The 6,525-nt window shown below is 45.8% G+C and overlaps 1 long non-coding RNA gene across 1 annotated transcript; it reads left to right on the top strand.

Annotated features, from left to right (window-relative positions):
* The first annotated feature begins 1 nt into the window (after position 1).
* Positions 2–5,113, top strand: LOC134760731 (uncharacterized). Its single transcript, XR_010138657.1, has 2 exons — positions 2–317; positions 3,225–5,113. It is a non-coding gene; the product is annotated as an uncharacterized LOC134760731 (long non-coding RNA).
* Positions 5,114–6,525: the final 1,412 nt, after the last annotated feature.

The raw sequence follows: 6,525 nt of genomic DNA on the forward strand, positions 1-6,525 counted from the left end.
CTGTGCACTGACAGCGGTGCACAGCAGCTAGCAGAGAACTCTAGCACGGCGATTGTGCTCGCGCAGGCGCAGACGAGAAGCGGGCCGGACCGGCCTAGTGCACTCTGGGAGGCGTGCGCACTGCAGCGCTGCCGCGAGGATCTCTGGGGGACTGTAGGCCCAGTTTGTCCGAGAGCCGCAAGTGTCTCAGGGCGAAGCAACGCAGGGGCACCTGGGAGTCGTAGGCGGATGGGCCCAAAGCCTTCCGGGAGTCGTAGTCCTTCCGTCCGCTCCCCGTTTCCTTGGAGGTTGGCCCTTCCAGCTCCAGTTCTGCCCAGGTGAGCGCCCATCCCGCGGCCGGCCGGTCCTGGCCCTTTGTCGCGATGACGTGGAGGAGTTGAGGGTCTCTGTATTTCTCTCCCCCGCGTTCTGGTAGGCGTCCCTGGAAAGATGGCACCCTTTTCCGTGATCTCTCAATCCCTCTCTCCGTGTAGGAGTGCCTTAAGCAGCTGTTGTACCTGCTGACCCGCTTTGGATTCTGCGGCCCAGCCTGACACCTTCTCGCTCTCGCCCTTCAACCTGGGTGCAGTGCGAGCGAACCCTCCTCTGTCCTGGTTACAACACAGAGTGGTCAGGGCTGGCCCAGGGGGTGCTCAGGAGGCTGTGGGAACCCAGAGGAGGTGCTGGACCCAGCCCAGGGTTCAGGAAAGACCTTACAGAGCAAAGGACCTCAAATCTACCACATCCAAACGAAATCCCAGATTCTCTGTCCTAAACCTGCTCCTCTCACAATCTTTCCGCCTCCTCCCCACTAACTGTCCATCCAAGTGCTCAAGCCAAAACCTTGGAATGGTCGCCAGTGTTCTGTTTCTCTCATCCGCTTCCCTCCACCAACTAAGTCTTGTGTGAATCTCATCGTCTCTATCGCCAGAAGAGGCTCAGAATCTAACCACTTCTCTCCACTTCCACCGCCTCCATTCTGCTCCGAGCTACCGTTACTCCTCACCCGCATCACTGCAGGAGCCTCCTCACTGTTCTGTTGCTTCCCTTGCCACACTCCACCCTCTATTCAGGCACAGTGCCAGGAAGCCTGTGGAAATATAAATCAGATCCTGTCACCAGTCACTACCCTGCCCCCCAGCTTAAAATCATCCAATGGTTCCCATCTCAGAATAAAATCCAAGCTCCTTATCTTGCCAACCTCTAAAGCCTCTGGTCCTTTCTGGTTGTCTTCAGCCACAACACACTTTCCAATGGGCTGAACACAGCCAGGCCCTGCCCTTCATGTCCTTTGTATTTGTTATTAACTCAATTTGGAGCATTCTTCCCACCCTGACGCAGGATCTGTCTCCTCATTTTGTTGGCCTCAGCTCAGAGGCCTCCAGCCACCCTAAAGAACCCCCTCCCCATTCCCCCCCAGTCATACCACCAAAGATAATTCCCTCATATTACTCCTCACATTTGGAAAGCATCTTGGTCATTTACTTGCTTATCCATGGCCTGGTTCCTCCATTAGAACATCAATGCCCTGACAGCTGCAACCTTTCCTATCTTGCTCACTGCTGTGTCCCAGTACCTAGAGCATACTGGGTACATAGGCGGCACTCAGTGAGCCGATTTATCTTTAAATTAATTAAAATAAAATTAAGGATTAAATCCTCAGTCACTCTAAATACCTTTCAAGTGCTCCGTACCACCATATTGAACAATGCAGACACAATGCTTCCATCGTCATGAAAGTTCCATCGCACAGTGCTGTTCTAGACTGTACTAGAATCCAGAGGAGGAAAATTTCAGTCAGAGCTCAAAAAAATCTCCGCAGTTTTTCAAACAAAATACTAGAAATTCAACTAAAAATTAAAAAGTTTACAAGCATGCCAGGAGATATGACAAAATGGTTGAATACCAAGAGACTGGGCATCAAGCACAGATGTATTTACAGGTGTTCTAGATATGAGTTTTAGGTATGGACTTTAATTGTCATCACGTAAAAACAGATGCTAAAATGGAGAGTTTCACCATTGTGTTGGATTACATTTTTAAAAGAACCATTAAAACTGTGAATGTGATGAATAATAATAACCAGGCAGAATGGAGTAACTAGTACCAGACTTACCCTCCTGCTGTAAACAACTATAAAATAGCATAATGTAGTAGGCAGTTTTCCCTGCTTTGCTCCACATGCAGGCCGTCTTCCCAACTGCCAGCCCTGGGGATGACCAACACCAGCCTCAAGTCTACCACCACCTGCTTGGCTATGTGCTTACAGAGGCAGTAGCTACATAGGCAACAGTTTTCCCTAGAACTTTCTGAGATCCCCCTTTGGGGGTCCCATGGTAACAATGGGCATACTTGGCTTTTCATATATCCCTGCAAGCTCTATCTTGCCTATCCACACCTGTTCTTCAATGGAACTGCTTAATGATGCTCTCATGATCATCCTGCCTTCTCCAAAGCATCACTTTCCAGCTCTACCACATTTGCATTAAGTTCTAGGTCCTCTAGTGAGCGCTTTATTCTCATAAAACTCTTAGTTGCTGTTTCCCTGGCCACACTCTTGTCTGGTGGAGTGATGAAAACCTATAGAGATAATTTTAAACTCTGAGTCACATTATCCTTCTTCAGGGCATATTTACTCTTGCTTGTGGCAAGCTGACCACTTCAATTTGATCAGATATTGAGGAAATTTGGTCTGGCTTTAATCCTTATGAGGTATCATCTAGTTCCAACTCATCCTTACTCTACAAGGTCCCAACCACAGCACTACAGTGTTTACCATGGCCCTTTTTCCTTGGCAAGCCCTCAGCCATAACTTTTATCATTCTATCCCCATGAGATTCAAATATTCTACTTAGCTTTTCAGTCTATGCTTGGAATCAGCAACCTATTTCATCCAAAGGATTGGGTTGTGGAAGGCATGAAGGACCCTGAGCTGAGAGCAGAGGACCCAGCTCAGGGGCTGATGCACAGGCCACTCCTGGTACCATACCCTCCTGTGTGCCCCAGGTCCTCCCTCTCCCTGCAAGTGCTGACCCAGACACCTGACATTCACATCTAGGTATCACGGAGTCTGGGTGCAAGGGGGCTCTGACTTCCCCATGTCAAAGCCTGCTAAGGATATAGGACACCCAAGAACTGTTACTGGCAATGGGTCACCCTGAGACACACCTCCCTCCACCCCCACACACACTTATTGTAGTTGTGATGATCAGAAGAGCTTGCACCTTGCACTTTTCTCACTCCAGGATCCCCAGATGTACCCAGATCCAGTTCGTGGCTATTGGTTCTGGAAAGGGGCCATCCTCACCTGGATGCTCCAGTACCAAACATAACAGAGTCTAAAATGTGAAAGAAGAAGGCAATGGCAAATCTACCTTCTCTGAGGCCTCCAAACTCGCAACTGGCCCTCAAGCATGAGAGGTGCTCAGATGTGGGACACAGGAACACCTAAGCTCTCTGTAAGTAGAGTCGTACTCTACCTTTCACATTTAGAGGTTATGTTTTCTATTTGTGACAATATCTCACAAAAAGTCTTCTCCTCATGAGGGAAAAATGTCATGCTTCCGTCCTTCTTGGCATCTCTGTTGCTCAGTGAAGGTCCCCAAGGAAGTGGAATCAGCCTACGGTTCTTGGTGTCTCTTCTGCAGCTTTTGACCTGGTCTATTTGTGGAAATAGGAGGATCATGAAAATGGAAATGTTGACCTCTTCCACAAATCAAAAGACATAGGCTCTTCTAGAGTAAACACAAAAATTTCAAGATGAGAGAAGATCAAAGCATGAGGATACAGAGGCAGTTTGTCCTGTACCACATCTTCAAATCTCAGACCTGCAGCTTCTATCCTGCATATTTCTCCAAGCTGTACCCCAAAATGACGATGAAGGACCTTCTGTGAAGTCACATTTCCTGCAATCCTCTTGCCCCTGCACATGCACAGCAGGGGCAACAGCAGCATCTTGGGTTTGGAGGGGGGTGAGTCTGGAACTCCTGACATCGCCTGATGAGTCTCTTCTATCTGGAGATCAAGGCAGCTACAGAAAGAGGACAGCTAGAGACTTTTCCTGGGTTGGGCTGCTCCAAGTTCCTTTCTCTGTTAGGAGTCCTCTTCCCTCAGACAACCACCAGGGAAGGGAAAGCTGACCTCGTTTCACCCCAGGCCTACTGATAACCTGTTCAGTGCCCCCTGCCATCTCATTCCTCACTCAGATGTTGCCTCTGAGTGATCCTCCAGGCATCCATTCCTACCTCTCCTCAGAAAATGAATGGGGCATGCCCCACCTCTTCTCTGTTCACTTGGAACTCGGAGATCTCTCTCAGAGCAGAAGAGTCTAGGAGCCCTGAAACTGAATCTTCTGCCCCTCCACCCGGTCCTGATCACACAAGAAGTCACGAGAAGGTGGAACTGAAACTCACCTGCAAGGGGGGCCCTTCGTGGTCAGAGACTGTGACTCAGAACTGAGGCCCTGGCTCCAGCTTCACACTCGACTGTGATGTTTGTGGTTTTTCTGGTGTCAATTTGAGTTCAGAAAGTCACTGAATTTTTGTATGTCTCCTCGCTTATTCTCAGGTTTCTGATAAGCCCTTCACTCACACCTTCAGTGTGAGTTTTGACTTCTTTTTTTGTTTGTTTGTTTTTGTTTTTGTTTTCTTTTTTTTCTTTTTTTTAATTATTATTATACTTTAAGTTTTAGGGTACATGTGCACAATGTGCAGGTTAGTTACATATGTATACATGTGCCATACTGGTGTGCTGCACCCATTAACTCGCCATTTAGCATTAGGTATATCTCCTAATGCTATCCCTCCCCCCTCCCCCCCACCCCACAACAGTCCTCAGAGTTTAATGTTCCCCTTCCTGTGTCCATGTGTTCTCATTGTTCAATTCCTATCTATGAGTGAGAACATGTGGTGTTTGGTTTTTGTCCTTGCGATAGTTTACTGAGAATGATGATTTCCAGTTTCATCCATGTCCCTACAAAGGACATGAACTCATCATTTTTTATGGCTGCATAGTATTCCATGGTGTATATGTGCCACATTTTCTTAATCCAGTCTATCATTGTTGGACATTTGGGTTGGTTCCAAGTCTTTGCTATTGTGAATAATGCCGCAATAAACATATGTGTGCATGTGTCTTTATAGCAGCATGATTTATAGTCCTTTGGGTATATACCCAGTAATGGGATGGCTGGGTCAAATGGTATTTCTAGTTCTAGATCCCTGAGGAATCACCACACTGACTTCCACAAGGGTTGAACTAGTTTACAGTCCCACCAACAGTGTAAAAGTGTTCCTATTTCTCCACATCCTCTCCAGCACCTGTTGTTTCCTGACTTTTTAATGATTGCCATTCTAACTGGTGTGAGATGGTATCTCATTGTGGTTTTGATTTGCATTTCTCTGATGGCCAGTGATGATGAGCATTTTCTCATGTGTCTTTTGGCTGCATAAATGTCTTCTTTTGAGAAGTGTCTATTCATATCCTTCGCCCACTTTTTGATGGGGTTGTTTGTTTTTTTCTTGTAAATTTGTTGGAATTCATTGTAGATTCTGGATATTAGCCCTTTGTCAGATGAGTAGGTTGTGAAAATTTTCTCCCGTTTTGTAGGTTGCCTGTTCACTCTGATGGTAGTTTCTTTTGCTGTGCAGAAGCTCTTTAGTTTAATTAGATCCCATTTGTCAATTTTGGCTTTTGTTGCCATTGCTTTTGGTGTTTTAGACATGAAGTCCTTGCCCATGCCTATGTCCTGAATGGTAATGCCTAGGTTTTCTTCTAGGGTTTTTATGATTTTAGGCCTAACGTTTAAGTCTTTAATCCATCTTGAATTGATTTTTGTATAAGGCGTAAGGAAGGGATCCAGTTTCAGCTTTCTACATATGGCTAGCCAGTTTTCCCAGCACCATTTATTAAATAGGGAATCCTTTCCCCATTGCTTGTTTTTCTCAGATTTGTCAAAGATCAGATAGTTGTAGATATGCAGCGTTATTTCTGAGGGTTCTGTTCTGTTCCATTGATCTATATCTCTGTTTTGGTACCAGTACCATGCTGTTTTGGTTACTGTAGCCTTTAGTATAGTTTGAAGTCAGGTAGCGTGATGCCTCCAGCTTTGTTCTTTTGGCTTAGGATTGACTTGGTGATGTGGGCTCTTTTTTGGTTCCATATGAACCTTAAAGTAATTTTTTCCAATTCTGTGAAGAAAGTCATTGGTAGCTTGATGGGGATGGCATTGAATGTATAAATTACCTTGGGCAGTATGGCCATTTTCACGATATTGATTCTTCCTACCCATAAGCATGGAATGTTCTTCCATTTGTTTGTATCCTCTTTTATTTCATTGAGCAGTGGTTTATAGTTCTTCTTGAAGAGGTCCTTTACGTCCCTTGTAAGTTGGATTCCTAGGTATTTTATTCTCTTTGAAGCAATTGTGAATGGGAGTTCACTCATGATTTGGCTCTCTGTTTGTCTGTTATTGGTGTATAAGAATGCTTGTGATTTTTGTACATTGATTTTGTATCCTGAGACTTTGCTGAAGTTGCTTATCAGCTT

Source organism: Pongo abelii, chromosome 20 (assembly GCF_028885655.2).
Source record: "Pongo abelii isolate AG06213 chromosome 20, NHGRI_mPonAbe1-v2.0_pri, whole genome shotgun sequence".
Taxonomy (NCBI): domain Eukaryota; kingdom Metazoa; phylum Chordata; class Mammalia; order Primates; family Hominidae; genus Pongo; species Pongo abelii.